General features: G+C 37.4%; 1 protein-coding gene across 1 annotated transcript in view; it reads right to left on the bottom strand.

Moving 5' to 3' along the window:
• Positions 1–20,375, bottom strand: part of EXOC4 (exocyst complex component 4) — an 849,353-nt gene that overhangs the window by 438,829 nt on the left and 390,149 nt on the right. The gene's annotated exons all lie outside the window — the stretch shown is intronic.

The following is a 20,375-nucleotide window of genomic DNA, read 5'->3' as shown; positions in this document are numbered from 1 at the left end:
TCCCATATCAGTAATTTAAAAAAAAAGAGAGGGTATTATTATTTTAAAATAATAAGCTCAAGAAAATGCCCAAATAAATGTAAAAGTTTAAAATAATTTTTCCTTAATAAGTGGTACACTGAACCTTAAAATACTACCCCCCAAAATTCTACTCAAACTTAGATGCAATATGTAATTCATAAAAAATCATTCTTTTCATCTCTCTCCCTGATATTAAGTGCACTAAATGAAAAAGCACAGGTACGTTAAGAGAAATGAGTTAACAAAAATTAAATATGCTGACTGCTTCCCTTTCATAAATTGTTTCTGGCACAGTTTCCCTGTGACTTCATTTTTAACTGCTTCTCAAACACTTGACCAACTATATCACATTCTTTTAACAAAAGCACAAACGTGAAATGAACAAGTAAATGAATTAAGAATTTAATGAATGCTGTGAATCAAACTGCCCAATCCTTTATTCAAATTTTCCTAAATGAATACAGTAGAGCCTCCACAGTTGACCACCTGCCTACACTGACCACCTCCTTAAGTTGACCTAATTTTCATAGACTGACCAGGCACCACATGTACGTATCAGTGCGGTGGGCTTAGTTCCTTATTTGAGCACCTCCATAGGTTGACCAGTTTGTTACAGTCCCTTGGGTGGTCAACTTACAGAGGTTCTGCCGTGGATAGATGTGTCCACTCTTCCTCATATAACACTAACAAATGGCCCAGGTAAGTCAGAACTTTCCTCCTCTCCTTTCGTGGCTCCGACTATAGCATCATACCATAAAGAATAAGGAATATGTCATAAATTATGGAATAGATGTTCTTAAAGCCAATTCATAATAATATCATGAAGACTAAAATATTTGAGAATATTATACTTGTCATCTCATGGAGAACAAAGAAGGGCCTACAAAAGCAGAAGTCATTTGAGGAAAACTGTAATGCCATAAGATAAAGAGAAGTGCATGCTCTCCAGAAAATAACGTCAACAGAGGATATTTATAAAGGTGATATCCCTGCAGGCAGGACTGGGGATGCTTCAAAGTTCTCATTTCACTTTATCCCAAGACCCCAAACTAATGGAGAAATCACGAGGTTTAATTTAAAAATACTCAACTTCTCTTATAATAGACACATCCTTCAACATTCTTTTAAATAAATTAAATCATATTTTAAATAGGCTTGAAAATTTTCCTTGGGTAAATGTATTTAATACAAATCCTTAAGTTATGTAATTAATTACACCCAAATTAACCAGCTGAATCCATGTTTCCTTCTAATTTAGCTCTACCTACTTCTAGCTTCTTACCTTTTACAAGTAAAACTAAGAGAAGAGAACAGTGGTTAGACGAGATCAACAGGAGAAAGTGCTCTGAGAATGTGATCTTGACCTGGCCTGTGAAGTCTCTGGGACCCAGGGCTGGTCACACGTGAATTATATCTTTTCATATTAATTTTGTAACAGAAAAAAACATTTACTCTTATCTAAAGGGAGAGTTGTTTATGAACTGTCTCCAAAGTGTTCTACTGAAATGATATTCCAACGTCAAACTGTACCATCAGAGCCACTGTGGAAAGGTCCTACAGCCTGAGAAGCACCCTATTGTAAGGATTACGAGTGGAGGCACATGCTTGAGGCCTAAGGTAGGAGGTAAGAGTTAGGACTCGGGGCTCCATCTGCCTAGGCTTGATCCTTGCCTCTCCAGGATCACAAGAGTCTGCCCGTGGTCTTACTACTTCATCTCTCTATGCCTCAGTTTTGGCTACTCTATTATTATTTAAGTTGATTGAGACCTTCACAATACATATGCAGATTACATTAAACAATTTTCATGTCACATTACCCTAACGTTCCTGGACTTCAGAATATTTGGATGCTATTATTTGCTTTCTTAAAGATAATCATATACACAGGAATTCAAGATACACGCTCATTACTATTTCTAGGTACAAGGAGGAAACAACACTACTGTTTGAGAAATTCAATGTACGCATGGCATCAAACATCCAGTGGCAAATTGGATGTGAGCAATGCCAGCAAAATCACTAGGACTGCATAAATACCCTGACTCCTAGGGCTTCAGTGATGGTTTTCCTGGAGTTTACTGTGGTAATGAGTATAGACAAGGGTGATCCATTCAGGACCATGCCTGGTATCTTAATGTGTTCACCCAAGTAATTCAATCATGTTTGTTTAGGAAAGACTTTGCACTATCTTAGGGACATTTCAAATTCCAGGGTTCTGTAGGATATGCTAATATATTTAAGTTACAGAGGGGCTTCCTGATTGCATTAGAAATGCATCCATCTTCCTTTTCTCTTCTTTGCAGAGGGCATACCACTAGCCTTGTCACAGCCAAATGCAAACTTCTCCAGGGCTCGGGTAGCTGACTATATTTTGAAGAGCAACTGGTTTCTGTTTTCGTATTTATCATCCATCAAGTAAAATAAATGTCTGAAATGCACATAGCAGACATACATACATTGCATCCAACTCCCAAGTAGGTACATATGTGAATAATAATTCCCAACAGCACATTTGGTAGAAAGTACACGGAAGTCTGAGAAGAAACCAAAAGAAAAAATAAGGAGAAATATCAAGAAATATCAAGGCCATTTAGAAAAGCTAATACTTTCCTTTTCGGAGAAGGCAGTAAAATAAAGAGCTAGAGATATAACTAATATTTTGAAGAAAAATGTCTAGTACCCAGGAAAGCAGTAAACTCTAAAGCTCACACAAAATGCTGAAAAGATTAAAAAAAAAAAAAAAACTGCTGAAAAGATTTCCAAAGTGTCAGCAGAGACTTCCTTCCGCTCTTCCATCCAAACTGAGAGAACTTCCTGCAGAAGCTCCAAAGCTGATGACAACATTTCTCTAACGTTTACATCTATAATGGTTTTTTTTTTCTAGAGAGAAGAGAAAATATAGGGGAATGAAATTTTTGACAGCCTTTGTGATGTTCAGTAAGGTGGAAGTATGTTTGCAAACTTCAAACCTGACTGATTTGTTGTAGCACCTCTTCTGACAGGCGACATTAAACAAATGTCTCACAGAGGAGGGCCCGCTGATACGTGCGTTTTGGTTCGGGAGGGAAGACGAGGAGCAGCTTCATGTGCTGTCATGGGAAATTAACTGCCTAACTTTAAGAGTTTACAGACTATCATTTTTAATCAAACACAGGTAGCCTGTCAGCTAACATAAAGCACTAAAGACAGCAAAAGAAGTGACTTTCTCTCTGCTTTATCCTCAATTTCACCACGACCTAAATAAGAAATAGTCCTCTCTAAATACCTTTACCATGACACACATTTGGAAGTGTATGTCTGTAATCTGTTGATCTCGCTATCAAGAGCAACCCCAAGAAGGAAAACTGGATGCAAATCTGTTTGGGGGAGTCAACGGCCCTAAGGCATACAGGAGGGCAAAACCTGAACATGAAGTGTGTGTGGGCACCTGACAATCAGTTGTCTGTTCTCTGACAGTGACAACCACGTGATGTTGCTCTCCCTGCAAAACTCGTGTTATTGATTCACTCAGTAAATATTTGTTGAGAATCTAGTGTGTGATTAACATCGTCAAAGTTCTAGGCATGCAAAGCCAATGGGGAAAGGTCACTAGCATCTTCGTTATGAGGGAGAATCATATGAGAACAAAGGCTCACATAATAATCAGCTGCTAGGTCCTACCAGGGCACAGAGGAAAAGGAAGGAGAAGTGTAAGGGACACGCCAAAAGGTTTCCTAGAAAAAATGTTGCTGAGCGATGAATGGAAGGAAATTCACCACATGGAAAGGCCATGAATTAGAGAGAAAGAAAACACATGCAAAAGAACACAGGCACAGCAGAGTACTGTTTACTGTACTTCAAATAACTCTGGGTGTTTAAATAGGCTACAGTAAGAAAACAGGCAAATAAAGGAAATGATTGTTAAAAGGGAGTTCTACAACTCTGTCTTTCTCATTAACTTACTAAAAGGAAAGTGAGAAAAGGAGGTAGCCTGGATCCCTGCATCATCTTGTGGAGTCCCTTGGAATAATGGTTCTATTCATGCCTGTAAATCCAGCATCCTGAAGAAAACACAGGATTTAGAACAGGAACATAGGTTTTAAGTCTTATATCCAATACTGTGTCACTTTGAATAGGAAACTGAACATCCAAACTTCATGCATGAAATGTTTAATAATATGACTCTCCCAATCTAGTTCTTAGGGTTGGTATGAAGACCAAATAAGAAAATGTACTTGAAAGTATTTTGCAAACTGCTATTTAAATGTTAGCTATTAATACTGTTATAAACTTATCTATTTAACTAAGTATCATAATCATGGTAATAAAGTTTTTATTATTTACATTCTGGTAGATGACAGCCTGGTAGGCTGGTCTCTCTCTTTTAACTATTTTTACAACTATAAAATAAATATGTGCTCATTGTAATCAATTCAGGAAAATGTACAACTATAACAAAGAGAGTAAAGATTGTAACTCCACATTCATTTCTAAGTAAACATGTACTTATAAATAAAGACATATATATTTCTGTATTTTCAACAACATTTGGTCAGGGTATAATATTCTGTTTTTTAACTAGCTTTTCACTCAACATATTCACTCACAGAAACTATCCTTCTATGTTAATAGAAATACATCTATTACACCATCACTAATGGCTGGACAATGTTATATGCAAGTACCATAATTTGTGCAACCAACATCTATATGTGAACACAGATATTAACTAAACAATCCCTGTAGCTGTGCATTTAAGTTGGTTTTTTTTTTTTTTTTTTTAGAGTGAGACTTTTTTTTTGACAGTGAGTCTCACTGTCACCCTCGGTAGAGTGCTGTGGCATCACAGCTCACAGCAACCTCAAACTCTTGGGCTTAAGTGATTCTCCTGCCTCAGCCTCCCAAGTAGCTGGGACTACAAGCACACAACTCCCAGCTATTTTTTTGTAGCAGTTGCCATTGTTTATCAGGCCCCGGCTGGGTTCAAACCCACCAGCCTCCGTGCATGTGGCTGGTTCCCTACTCACTGAGCTACAATAGGTGCTGCCTTAAGAGTCTTTTGATCTTTCTCCTTCCCCCATTCTCCCATGCACTCTTCCATATCATCTTTTTGCTTTTTTTTTCCTTCCCAGAATCCCTGCATCATCTGATTCCATGTCTTATTAAGTTTCATGTAATTGTGTAATATGACTCCCACCTAAGCCACTAGTGTCATTAGCCCATCTGAGCTACAGTGCTTATCCAGGAGTCCCATTCTCTGTCTTTTGCAACCACTCCTACCCCATCCTCAACTTCCAGTCAAAGATCTTGAGAATTCAAAGACAATTTAATTATGTTTTTCTTTTTTTTTTGTGGTTTTTTGGCCGGGGCTGGGTTTGAACCCGCCACCTCCAGCATATGGGACCGGCGCCCTATTCCTTGAGCCATAGGCACCTCTGCCTTCTTCCCAAACATCACTAGTAATTATAGATATTAACATTTTCTCCTGATAAGGAGGTTACTCTCCATTCTAATATTTTCACTGGGAAGTAGGTATATTAGTTTAAGAATAAAACTTGTGTTCTGCCTTGGAAACAATGTGTTAAAGGCTATAATAAAAATATGCTTAAAGCCCAACAACTTATTAAAAGGAGTCCATGATCCAACTCACATTTTGTAAGCATGGGAATAAGCACAGGAAGAAGCTGGAAGAGAATGGGGCTACGTGAGCTGACTCCCATGAGGTAAAACGTCTGCCAGATAATGAAGACAGCAGAAGGCAGTGCTAGTGAGTGAATTTTTGGTAGAAAGAAAGAGAGATGCATAATAGCATGGCAGAGCTGGAAAACGAAAGATTTCCTGGGTGTAGAGTGTACAGAGTGAGGACGCGAATGGTGTGCATAAAGTCAGAGATTCAAGTTTTCTGTTTCAGAAAAAAAGAATTCAGACTTTGTGAGCAGAAGGTAAGACGTGACAAACAGACACAGGAGCAGCGTGTCCACTCTGGCAGAGGCATAGAAGATGGGTTAGAGAATTCTGGGTTTAAGGTAATGGTAACCAATTAGGAAGCTGAGAGACTAAAGCCATGGCAACAAATATTGGAAGGACGGGATGGATGGATTTGGGACACGTGCAAGACGCAGAATGCATGTATGGGGTAGTAGGCACGATGATTTTCTAGGGGAACCCTAAGATGTTTCTGGTCTGGTTCCCAAACCAGACAGAATGAAGGGGATTAAAAGCAGGTTGGAACAGCCACTGAAAAGGGAAAGGCACAAAAAGAGATAAATGGGCCTCCATGAAAATTAAGTTTCTAAGGGTGAAGAGGAAGAATGAAAGAAATGCAACACTGGTGAAATCATGACTTTTCTTATCATGTATTTTCTTGTATTCTCAAATTACCACAATACCCTAATTAGGAATGTTGGCTCCATAAAGGCAAAGGCAATGTCTGGCACTTCTAAGCACTCAATGAATTATTTGCTGGGGGAAAAAAAGTGAATGAAAAAGTTAACAGAAAAAGACAACTCAACTGAAGAATTTCCCTTCAAAATTTAGTTTAACTATCGCCAACTCCCATTGAATGTTGGAGTTGCATCTTGAAAATCAACATGTCAATCAAAAACATGTGAAAAAGAAAATGTAATGAGTTAAGGCTTATATAGCAGAGGGAATTCCAACTTTCAGAGAAAGATGTTGATTCCTTTTTATTCTTCAGTGAAATCCTTGTTTCAATTTTCTTAAAAGCTTCAAAAAAGAAAGAGCCATAGATTCACTTAGACACATTTCTGAGCATTGACGTACCTCTATCAAGCCTGTTCAGCATTTCCAAGTTCATTCTAAAGCATGGATTTAGTGGCCTATTTTCATACAATTTTCTTTGCTATTCTTATTTTACTCTTACATTTTAAAAATTTTCCACCATTTTCCACACAGATACAAAAATCAAAAATAAACAGAATATGCAAACGAGAGGTTGATGGTTTCCTGATGCAGCACCCTGGGCGCAGTGGGCAGTGAGGGCACAGCGGGCGGCTGGCACGGCCAGCCAGCAGGAGTGACTACAGATGTACTAAAACTCACAAAGCAAAGTGTCTGTGACAAATGTGACTGTTCAGAATATATTATGAAGCCGACAATTAAGTTTGGGAACTCACCCTAGAGAACATGCCACATACCTCATTGCTGAATTTTACGACGTCACCTTCGAAGCACTTCCCTAGGGCAGCTGTACACTGACACCAGCACCTAGCCCGTCCTTCAAAGCACTATTGTTAGGATGAGTTCATGAACCTGATCGTCCAACCCTGTATATTCTAAAACCTGCTCACTGTTTCTGAGATAATCCTATATGGGGCTCTTGGCTAATCTCTCTTGTCAAGCTTCTCTCCTGCCTCTTAGACTGAACTTACTCTTTTGATAAACTAACCTACATACTGATGTTTGTTTAGGAACATTGATTTAAGCGGGACATAGGGGTGTGCACCTATAATCCCACCTTATAATCCCACCTACTCATGAGGTTGCGGTGAGAGGACTACTTGAGCCCAGGAGTTGGAGGCTGAAGTGTGCAGTGACCACACTGTGAACAGCCACTTCCCTCTAGCCTGGGCAACACAGTAAGACAGTCTCTGAAAAAAATTCTTTTTTTGATTTAAAGTTTCCAACTATGTTTTCTTAAAAGGATGGTTCTTAATTATAAGATACAATTTTCTTGATGTTGAAATTCCTTTTCTTTAATAAAACTAGAAATTCATATCAGTTGCCAATTATTTATCATTGACTTATTCATAAATCCTGAAGCCTGGGAAGTACAGAGTCAATTAATTTTAGCTTCCCTGGCTTTTACTCTCAAAACTGTAAGACACAATCTAGATTCATCTTTAGAGAACTACCCTGTTTCCCTGAAAATAAGACATCCTCCAAAAATAAGACCTACTTACAGGAAAGATAAGATGTCCCCTGAAAATAAGACCTAGCGCATCTTTGGGAGCACACCTTAAAATAAGACACTGTCTTATTTTTGAGGAAACAGGGTAGGCTTCCAATACCCTTGGCTCATTACCTTGCCCAGTCCTCAAGATCTCTTACAAGCCTGAGAGGCTCCTTGGACCCATAAAATAGGAAATCAAAAGATTTCTTAAAACGTTGTTTAAAGAAGTTTAAGTTGTAAGCAGTTTTTGGGACCACAAAATCCAGAGAATTCCTTTATTCTATTTATTTTTACAATGATTGAATATTATGTTTTTATAACTTCAAATTTCAGAAGCATACTGACACAATGACTCACATAAAGTAACCAATGACTGCGGCTACTCCCTCAAATGTGGACGACCCCCACAGTGCACAAGGAAGCATATTCCAGAAAGGATCCACGATTGCATTTACATGAAGTTCAGCCACAGGCAAAACCAATCTGTCCATCATGACACAAATCACAAGAATGGATATCTCTTAGGGAAGAGGACTGGCTATCAATATAAGCAAGTTCTGGAGCACTGTAAATGATTTATACCAGGCTGAGCACGGTGGCTCACACCTGTAATCCTAGCACTCTGAGAGGCCAAGGCAGGAGGATCACTTGAGCTCAGGAGTGACGAGCCTAAGCAAGAGGGATACTGTCTCTACTAAAAATAGAAAACTTGGCTGGGCACAGTAGTCCCAGCTATTGGGGAGGCTGAGGCAAGATATTTGAGTCCAGAAGTTTGAGCTATGATGATGTCATTGCACTCTAGCCCAGGTGACAAGAGTGAAACTCTGTGTTTAAAAAAACAAACAAAAAAAAACATGCTCTTACCAAAAAATGAAATTAGAGTAACCAAAAACAAATCTTTCACAATGCCTCTGATTCCCTCTATTATTTCTTCTAACTGGCTGTTCTCACTTGTCTTGCTTGAATCAAAGAACTTGTCTTTCTCACTTATTAAATAATAAACTCTTGTGAAAATACACTTACTTATTTTAGGGAACCTTTTTGCTTAACTACAAAAGGAAAATTAAAAAGATTTCCAGAAAATGAAATGAAAAATATTTCACTCACAGTGTAACATTCTTACAAAAAACATAGTAGACAATATTAATGATCAAATGTTCAAATGACAATGAAAGAAAGTAAAAAAGTTGAAAATGAACAAGAAGAACCTTTAGTATTATACAGAGTATAATGCCCTAGCAACAAAGTACACAAAGCTAAAATAAGAGAACAAGTGGATAAGACTGTGTGTGTGTGTATGTGTGTGTATGTGTGTGTGTGCTTATTTTCTGAGGAGCAAGGGGAATGGTAAAATAATTTTCCAAATCATGCAAAGAAACAATGCATTGCCAACACTCAAAGGAATCTAAGTTATTAAAGAGAGAGACTGTTTTTCCTCTAGGTATGACTATGTTATTTTTAATACCAAATTACATTATCAATTTAGATTTCAAAATCAGATGTAAATGGGCCTGTGGCTGGACATAAACATATTTCACTGAATGCTGAATAAGCGTATTTTGGCTATTGCTGTTCAAAAGATGAATACGTGTTCAGAATACATAAAAAGCAGCACATAAATTATTTAAACATTTTTTTACTGAAGAGTCTTTCCGACCATCTTCTACATATAAGCTCCTAATATGTTAATTGATAACACAATGTAACTGACAAACAGAAAAAAACTGCATCTCATACATCGGCATAAGTGTAGGTCAGAATTACTGCAGCAAAACCATGCTAATTTTGGTTTATTTGGAAACTTGGTTGTAGTCCCATATTAGCTTTTACAGCAGAAGAAAGCCAGCTTTCTATTTGCCTTAAGGGGGACTGAAAGAGTTCTATTACTAGACAGGGGAAAAAAAATAGCAAAACAGAGAGACAAGGAAAAAAGAAAGAAGCTATCAGGAACTGTCTGGTAGGGAGGGAGTTCCTCTAACAACTGCTCTACACTTGGCCTCGAAAGGGGTTTCCTCTCACTCCATGTTGGAAAGGAGAAAATCGAAGCCGACACGACCCCTCAGTCAGCTGTACTCCTTGACCACGCCAATGATGACCAACAGCATTAAACTGAAGTTTAAGGAAAATAACCCAAATGAGCAAGACTGGAAGAAACATTCTACCCAGAGCTCCGAAGTTACGTCAGAATGTGTTACAATTATAGATGGAAAGAAGACAGACCTGACAGCTCGACATCAGTGAACTGCACCTTGCATCCCGTTTCTGGTTAAGCATCTCCACAAAGAATATCACCTTCCAAGTAAAGCATTCCTACTTCCATTTCTTTATTCAGTAAAAAATTCTCATCATATAGAGTGAATCTCTTTAACACTAAACCAACTAGCTCTAATATAGATTTGAGAAGCGACAAAGGGAGAAAAACACTTTATCTTTTAAGTGATAGTGATATAAAGTGACCTCTTCATATATATGTAAATAGATACCAAAACTTAGGTTTTTCACTGATATTTCCAATTTTTCCTACTATTTCTCATAAGGTACGGGCTATCCTCTTGTGCTAACTAGATTGGCATGTTTCACCTCTTTCCATGTCGTTGAAATGTGCATAGACACACCTGTTGGAATCTGGATTGGCTTTCCACTTTAATTAGTAACATAAAAATGCCAGTTACTTGTGATCAATGTTTAGCCATATGTTATTAAAAAAAAAAATTGAAAATACAAAAGTAAAAGAAGCTTAGAATAAAAATTCCTTAATCTCTGAAAGTTAGTTGGTTTGAAGGTTAATAGCATTTAACAGTTATCAAATAAATTAAAATGTAGCGTTTGAAATCTAAACACACCACCACTCACTCTGTGCTTCACAGGCCTTACGGGTCAGACAGACTGTAAAAATAGCAGTATTTTACATAATTCTCAGGACAGTAAAAAAAGTTGTATTTCATAAAAATGCAACAAGATGGCCACATTTCCTCCCATGCATGAATAATGTATGATCCACAATGTTATTTGCTAGGCTGTCTAATCACCAACATCTTTCAAAATGTCTACATAAGCTTTAGCTCATTAAGAACAAACAGGTATCTGTATAAAAATATCATATACCTGCGAGCACTCAGAATAATATTCTGCCAAATATCAACGTGCACATCAAACTGACATGAGTAGCACAACTTTTCTACATTTCTCAAAGGTAAAAATATCAGACAAACATCTGGGTAGATACCTAGAAGAGGAATTGCAGGATTGAATGGTAGGTCAACTTTTAGTTCCTTGAGAATTCTCCAAACTTTATTCCAAAAAAGACCATATTAGCTTACAATCCCATCAACAGAACAGTTTATAGTAATTTACTCTTCATCTTCTCAAATGTTTTCCTACTTAATGGATATAATAAATAAATCTGAACTATGAAAAAAATAAACATCAGAAAAACAAATAAGGAAGAATTATTTCAACTGTGACATTCATGCTTAGTCTAAATAGTCAAACCTACAAATCCTTTCAAAGCAAACCTCACTCTCTCACACACACTTGGTATATATCCAACATCAATAAATAATCCAGGAGCTATTGTATACTCTGTAAATAAAAGTGAAAAGAAATCCAACACAAACAGAATAAGTAAGAAAGATCTTAAATTATAAGGATTCTTCTATTAGGAAAAGTTTTTTTTTTTAACAATTCCAAAAGTTTATTTCCTTAAATTGGTATTACACAACATAACACAAAAGGGCAGGGATCACACAAAATTTGTTTCAAAATAGACAAAGGGTCTTTCGTGGAGAACATACAACCAGGAGGCAGCGTTTGTGAGGCTGGGGCACCCAGAACCCACTCAGACTCATGTAGTCAGGCTCACGTGGCTGCCAACAGAGTCAACAAGGGACTAGGAAGCAGGCAAGGCTCCCAGCAGCACCAGCTCCCCAGTGGCTCTGGATTCCAGTCAGCCACAAAATAATAAATACTAACATATTATGCACAGCAAGGTAAAACTAAAGCCATCACGGTGATAAGAAAAGAAACAAGTCAGCGTGTAACTTTCTTCTTGAGTCCAAGCACAGTGGCAATATTTCAAGTATTGCAAAGAAAAACACGTGTGTGTATCTTGTCTGTGTGTGTGGCTATGACCTTTGCACCCTCGAGTACAGGACCCAGCACTGTGACCTCTTGGGGATACATTCAATTGGATTCAGGCACCCCAAACCCAGAGGGCAGTCTTCTCTGGACCCCTTGGCAGCTGCTGGGACGTGGCTGAGAGGAACCAGACCCACACTATGCCCACCTGCCAAGGAGCAGCTCAGACACCCAGACCGACCGGAAACGCCAGCTGGGGCTCTTGCATGGTGAGATTCCCTGCGGCACGTGTGCTTGTCCTTGCCCATCCCGTGCTCAGGTGGGATGACTGCTGCACATGGCTACCCAGCTTCTGAAACAGGGCAGAACAGTGGGAGACAGAGCCAGATGCAGGCACACACAGCAACTACCCCGAGAGCAGTCTCAGCACCTGCCCCACAGCCATCTGCCTCCAGCCTGGCCTAGCCCAGGCCCCACTCTCCCAAAATCATTTCTGAAACACCCATAAGTTTTCTCCTTTAAAGAAAAAATGAGCTGTGTGCAGCCTCCTGGCTTCCCACCTCCCCACCCAGCTTTGTAAATCACCCGAGCACTTTACCCAGTTTGAGATTTGGGAACCTCGGCTTCCTCTCAGACTGCCAGGAGGTGGTTCCTGGTGGCTGTCCCAAGGCGTTTGTACATGTCCGCACATGCAAGCAGAGACACCCTGAGCGTATGTGGGTGTGTGCATGGTGTACTGGCATGTCCAGCCCCCGTGTCTGGACCTTGTGGAGAAAGCAGGCTCCACTGTGCATGGGGCCACCACCCAGAGGGGAGACACAGTCCTCTTGTTCAGATGTTCTTTTAGGGACAGACAGCTGGAAGCACCATGCTTCTAAACCCAGAATAGACATCGTAATTTTTCACACTTTATTCCCAAAATGTGTATTAGGAAAAGTTTTATAATCTCATAAGGGGCTTCTACAATTCATGAAGGAATGATAAGGCAAAAATTAGTTTATTCAACCACAAGCAATTCAATGTAGTAATAAGAGAAGAAGAGTGAAAGGAAAAAGTATCTAAATTCCTAAATAAGAACTTCTAAAACAAAAATTAATTTGTTACAGAGAATACTGGCATAAGATCAGTGCTGTTAAAGAACCAAATTGATAAACTCATCTGTATATGTCTATATTTTATCCAATAAAAAACACTTCCGAGTTACAACAGAGGTAAAAAGATATTTTTTAAAAGCATATACCATTTTTAGGCATGAAAGACTGATTCATTTCAATGTTATTAGTAAAGAAAAAATATCAACAATATTTTCCTTTCTATTTTTATTCATACTGGTAAAAAGGAATTCATGTCAAATCAACAACTACATAAATACCCCTATAACTTATTAATTCTTTAGCAAAATATTGTCTATTCCAGGGATCCTCAAACTGCGGCCCGTGGGCCACATGAGGCGGTATGATTGTATTTGTTCCCGTTTTGTTTTTTTATTTCAAAATAAGATATGTGCAGTGTGCATGGGAATTTGTTCATAGTTTTTTTTTTTAAACTATAGTCCGGCCCTCCAATGGTCTGAGGGACAGTGAACTGGCCCCCTGTTTAAAAAGTTTGAGGACCCCTGGTTCCATTCAAATAGGACTTCTATTCCCCCTTCATGTGGAAGCAGGGTCAGGAAAGTAGAGTGGAACCTCCATAGTCAACCACCTCCTTAAGTTGACCTAATTTTCATTGACCAGTCAAGTACCACCAGCACAGTAAAGTAGGCCCAGTTCCTTATGTTGACCACCTCTGTATGTTGACCAGCTTGTTACAGTCCCTCAAGTGGTCAACTTACAGAGGTTGTAATGTATTTGAAAAAGGAAAGATCAAGAGAGGGCAAAATCCTAGCATGTTATATGAATGCAGATTTGAAGTTCTGAAGACCTAAAATGGTCTTACCAAATTCATTCATTCGTGAGCAAGAATCAGTTCCAGAAAAAGCTGAAAAGACCTTTTGTACTGGACCAAATTTAGACTAATATATGCAATTCATAAGTAGTTAAGTGATATCTCAGAATTATTATCTACAATAAACTCTAATAGATTTGTTGATAAATTATTTTAAAAAGAAACAAAACAACAAACAAACAAAAAAACCACACTTTCTGCAATGCAGCTTAATAAACCATACTGGTTCTTTAGAAGAAAACAACAGAGTTCTGCTATTCTTTAAAAACTCATATATCTCAAATGCCACATAGGAATCTTGATAAGCTAATGTCATAATAACATTTGTCTAAGACTGTCAAAGCAGGCCTATATCAAAGGTTTATTTTCTTTTTCTAAGATATAATCATTAGAAGGGACAGAGAATTTTCACAATACTGAACAGTCGTGATCATGATTTCACCATTAAAAACAGGGATTCCTGAGTGCCTTAAATCTTGTAAAATAAAATCTTAGAAAACAATTTCCTGATAGCCAAGGTCAGCCTCTCTCAAAGGCTCCTTCAGAGCCTTTAGAAGTTTCATGTCTAGTCCCCAAAATTTCTTAAAAACCTGAATATAATGCTGTCCTGTTGTTTAAGCAAAAAGGAGACCATTTTACCTTGTTTACAAGTTCCTTACCCCGAAACACAACCACTGCAGTGCACACCCCTATTCATCAGTCCCTCTGCTGTTCCCTGAACAAGTTCATATTCTTCCTTTTCACATACTGTTTCCTCTGCCTTGATAATTCTCTCCTGGATATTCACAAGGATTCCTCCCTCACTTCATTTCCAAGCCTAACCAAATGATCTCAGAAAGGCCTTCCTAATTCACCATGTAACATAGAGCCCCAACACCCCATCAGTCACTATCATTTTTTTTTTTTTTCAATTGAAAAGTAAATTTCTTTCAGGTTAATGTGAGGGTTCAAACAACCAGGCCAAAATGTTTGATTTTGTTAAATAGAGTCCCTCTTGTAGGTACGACCCTCACACAAAACATGGGTGTTTTATTTCATTTGCAGCTATTGTACATGGGATTACTTTATTACTTTCTTTTTCAGATTCTTCACTGTTGACATATTAAAGTGCTACTGATTTCTGAATGTTGATTTTGTATCCTGCAACTTTACTGAATTTGTTTATCAGTTCTAATGGTTATTTTGGTGGAATTCTTAGGTTTCTCTAAATATTAAGATCACATCATGATTTGGATATTTACCAAATTAAACGAAATTAGTATACCAAAGAGATATCGGCATTGTCATGTTTAACGCAGTATTGAATAGCCAAGTGTCCAGCAATGGATCAATGGATAAAGAAAATGCGGAACATATACATAACGAAATATTATTTAGCCACAAAAAAGGAAATCCTGTCATTTGCAAAACATGGATGGAACTGGAGAATTTTATGTTTAGTGAAATGGCGAATCACAGACAAATCTCTCATGTTCTCACTCATTATGAGGGAGCTAAAAATTAAAACAACTGGTTTCATGGAGATAGAGAGCAGAATGATGATTATCAGAGGCTGAAAAGAATAGTGGGGAGCAGGCAATAAATTGGGGCTGGTGAATGGATGCAAAAATAGAGTTAAATAGAATAATATCTAGTATTTGATGACACAATAATGTGACTACATAGTCAACATTAAGTTATTGTATAATTTTTAAATAACTAAAAGAGTAGAATTGGAATGTTCCTAACACAAAGAAATGATAAATGTTTAGGTGATAGATACTCCATGACCTTGATTTGATTTTTACACATTTTATGCCTGTATCAAAACATTATACATATGCAATAAATACATGTCTATACAACTATTATATACCTATAATAATTAAAAATTAGGGCCAGGCACAGAGGCTCACACCTGTAATCTTAGAACTTTGGGAGGCTAAGCTTGAGGATCACTTGAAGCCAGGAGTTTGAGACCAGCCTGGGCACCAGAGAGACCCCTATTTCTATAAAAAATAAATAAATAAATATTAGCTAGCTTGACAGCACACACCTATAGCCCTAGCTACTCCAGAGGCTGAACCATAAAGATCACTTGAGCCCAGTAGCATGGGATTGCAGCAAGTTATCACCACACCATGCACTCCAGCCTAGGTATAAAATGAGAGGCTGCTCAAAATAAATAAATAAACAAAAAATTAGAACATGTTCTACTCCTGTCTTCACTTTCAATTGTCTAGCATCTCAAACAAAAGAGCACCAGTGCTAAAAGAATGATGAAATTGTTTACTACATTATTTGTTTTCTCCAATTGTGAAATTTAACGTATAATCTCTGGAGGAGGTAATCAAGGTTAAATGGGGTCCTAAGTGTGGGGTCCTGACCTGACAGGTCTGGGGTCCTCAGATGAGGAAGAGGCACCAGAGAATTCCCTTTCTCCCAGAGCCCTGAGAAGAGGCCAGCTGAGGACACAGAGAGACAGTTTCCTTGGGCTCAGTGTGCCCTCCCTCTTCACTCATGCCCCAGCAAAGTGGGGACTGGGGATTTTGTTCCTAAAGCCATGTTGGGCTGCATGAAATCCTGCCGCCCTTCTCTGATGACTTCCCCTATGTAACTAGGGACCTGCACTTCTGATGGGGTGAACATAACACCGTCAAAGTCATGATGCCGTTTTCGTTTAGCAACAGCCCCACCATGGTGCCTCTGCAGACCAGCAACCAACCAACCAAACAGAAAAACGTTAGTGCATATTCCTAATAGTATGTAGTACTATTTAGTCAGAGACAAGAATTTAGATTTCCAAAGAAAAACTTTTCATTCTCTTTTGTGTTTTGCAATATGAAGGACTGTGCTAACAAACCTAAGGCACAATAAATGATCTGTTTTTAGATTTTTAGAGAATAATGAGTAATACAAAATGAAAAGAAAAAAAGGGTGGGGGAACTCTCACTCCTTACACCGCAAACCTCAGAAATGGCAGCCACAAAGTAATTTCAAATTTCCTGAAATGACTACTTTATACATTAATTGTAATAAAAAGTGTCACTCAGTGTTAAACTGTGGTTGCAACCTCAATAAAATGTGATTCAGTGCCAAAGGTTTATTTGTATTTAGATGACAGTTAACCATCACCATAATATAATGATTCAAAAATAATTCTTAAACAGAAACCTACATGCATGTCAGCCCTACACAAAAGAAGGAAAATAACGCCACGAAAACTTCAACATTTAACAGATCTTCCTTTTCTTCCACAAATTCATAAGATCTATTCACAAATTCATAAGATAAGTTCTATTTATTGAAATAAATCCATTCATTTCCCTTAACAGGTTACAGAGAAAGATGAAAAATAGCAAACATGTTGATGGGGGAAAAGGCATTAGTCATATCATTCTAAGGATCTATATTATGGTGAAAATGTTTTAGGATGTATGAGTGTAACCGGGAATATATTTGTTTGATATGTTTTTGTTCATGTAGACACATGGGCAGAAAAACTGATTAGATGACCTCTTGTTACCAAAAGCCTTCATTAAGGGTTTAATGTCTCCGTCGGCAAAGAGTAACATAAGCAACATACTACTATGTCCCATTTTTCTAGAAATTCACTCTCCAAGAGACGTACTTGACCAGAAAGAGAAAATGGTAAGAAAAAGCATGAAATATTCAAGACCAGAGGCCCGAAGAGTGCAAGCCAGGATGTCTGCCTCCACCAGCCTGCGAGGTTTCCTAGTGATGAAGACTACAGTAGAGATGAGGACAGCACAAAACCAAATTTGCCAGACAACCAGAATTGAGGACCTTGTACAATAATTTTATGACGGGAAAGTACAAACGACTCCTGGGAATATATAAAACAGCGTAACTGGAATCTGCCCTGTGGTTTCTCAGATGGGTGGTTCAGAATTTTCAACACAGGGAACGCTCCAGGCTGCAAAGAATACATTGCCCATTGAATGAAAATCATGAAAAAATGTTTTCAATACATGAAATGTGTAGAAAAGTCATAGGCAAAGTTTCAGAAAGACAGAGTTCCAGTCATGCTGATGCAGGGAAAGAATAACGTAAGAAATAAAAGGTTTCTCCCTTCCAGGGGAAAAAAAACAAAAACTTGAGATCACCAAAAACTGTACGAGAAAGAAGTGACATAATGTTTAACAAGTCAACTTTAATAAGTTCCTTCCAAACTTATTTTTTAATGTGATGTAAGTTATAAATAAAGAATAATTATTCTAACCAATTACAGAGTTTGGGAAATTAATATGGAAAAATGATAGGAGTCACATGATCCAAGTGAGCATGAGGAGGGGACCCTGGGTAACGGGGTGTGTATTTCCCTAGAAATGTCAAACTCGTCTCAAGAGAGGCTGAACCGATTTCCACCCTCCCACGAGAGATCCCACTGATCGCGTCCTCCGCGATATTTGTGTTTTCAGGCTTCTTAACTCCTGTGCACCTACCAAGACACTACCTTGTAAATGAGGATGCAATCTTGTTATTTTGTCTCCCCAGGACCTGGCAAAACACCAGCGTCCCATAACTAAGCAGTGAGTAAAAGTGAAGTGAAGGAGCCGAGCGGAGACTTCAGCCAAGATTCATAGTTATGCCTCTCATTTTAGATTTCAATCTGGTACTTTTTTGCTGCCTTTCACTCTTCTACAATGCCTCTCTCATCGGGCTACACCATTTTAGAAACAATAGAATGTAAATCACGTTCATTTTCAAGTAGCACAGAACAAAAGCAATGAGCATCGCAAAAGATAGAAAACATAGCTATATAATTTTATTTAAATAATCCCATAAAAATAAGAGTACCTGTTTCCAAACAAGAGTCCACATCTAACTTGGACCAGAGAAAATACACATCATAAGTATCTCATAAACATTTGTTAAGTGTCAGTAAATGAAGGCCAAAAGGAAAAATAAAATAATTTAAATGTTAATAGTAATAGTGAAATATACTAGTAAATGTTGCCACAGATTGCTCTAATTACTAAACCTATAGTTTCAAGAAGAGATAATAAATCACTCAACAAATACTGAAGTGCAAAGTCTAAAATTAAAAAAGTATAAAGATACTAAACTACCTTAGTCATTAGAAGTTCCACAAGCCCATTATGAGTTTTAAAGTGGGGCTCTAAAATGGGTTTGAGAAGCAAGCCTGCAATTTGGGCCAAGGTTTTATTTAAAGTCTATAATGGTCATCTGCTTATCAAGGAATTAACTTACCTTGCAGACCACATAATATTCCTGTGACTTCCATTAAGAGACAGAGAAAGAATGAAAGATAAGCTACATCAGCAACAAATTCCTCCAGTTCTAATCAATAATAAATTAAAATTCTGAATGAAAGTGGAGACCAAACAAGTGAGTCAAACCGGTGGGAGTAACATTAAACCTTAAAACAATTATCTAGCAAAACAGCACTTATATTTAATAACACTTTAAAAAATTGTCAAGAAGGGTAATACTGAAACTCGACCAAGCTTCTACAAGAAATGCATTTTAAGTATGAATTAAGTGCTAGCACATGTATGTTATACATTTCTTTCTCCTAACTTTACATTAAAAAGTTTAAAAAACTGCTATGGGAAAAATCTCTTGGAAAATGATTACTGATGTTACTAAATAAGCTTGTAAAGGGTTTCCTCTAGACTTGAGAACAAACATAAGCATAAGGATCCCATTTATCCAAACAAACACATAACTTAGCATGAAATTATGGCATCAAATCTAGGCTAGAAGATGCCTATAATAATTGGGGGCCTTTTAAAATTTGTTTTCTTAACAGCAACATTAATTAAGTAAAATCAATTGCGTTTGGAGAAGACAGTGAATGCTAAACTAATTACCAAAGTCAGTTGATATATATGAGCAACACTGTTTAATCTAGAAATTCTATGTTATCATTTATGTACTGTACATATCATATATGTAATACATATCAAATAAAACGTGTACAGAATAGTTTTAATTCTCTTAATCCCATGATTCTTAAATTAAATGAATTTACTTGCTGTAAATGTTTGCTGAAAAGGATTTCTTAAGGTTAATAATATTTAATTAAAAATGTTTTACTGTGTGAAAGTCAAATTTTTGTTTTTTAAATTGTGTATTTTTGTTTTTGCATTTAAAACCAGTTGACGAAAGTAATCAAAACAGACGTTACCTAAATAAGAGATCTGTTTTAATTAGTTCTAATGGTATTAATGAGAAGGCAGGAAAATTACAGTAATAAACTGTTTATGTTTTAGAAAATTATACACAATTTTATCTCTAGCCAATTTAGTAGCATTTGTTTAACTGTTACAGCAAGTGCATCAAATATTTCACAAGTTAGTTGAGAATGTTAAGGTGAGGTACCTAACTTTTAGTGAACCCAAGAGTTTCTGGTCCATTATACGAAAATTCCATTACAGTTCTCATCATTAAATTGAAATTATGTACCCATTGAACA

The sequence above is a fragment of the Nycticebus coucang genome, chromosome 11 (genome assembly GCF_027406575.1).
Source record: "Nycticebus coucang isolate mNycCou1 chromosome 11, mNycCou1.pri, whole genome shotgun sequence".
Taxonomy (NCBI): Eukaryota; Metazoa; Chordata; class Mammalia; order Primates; family Lorisidae; genus Nycticebus; species Nycticebus coucang.
The sequence above is the reverse complement of the archived record's forward strand: the minus strand, read 5'-3'. Positions and strand labels throughout refer to the sequence as shown.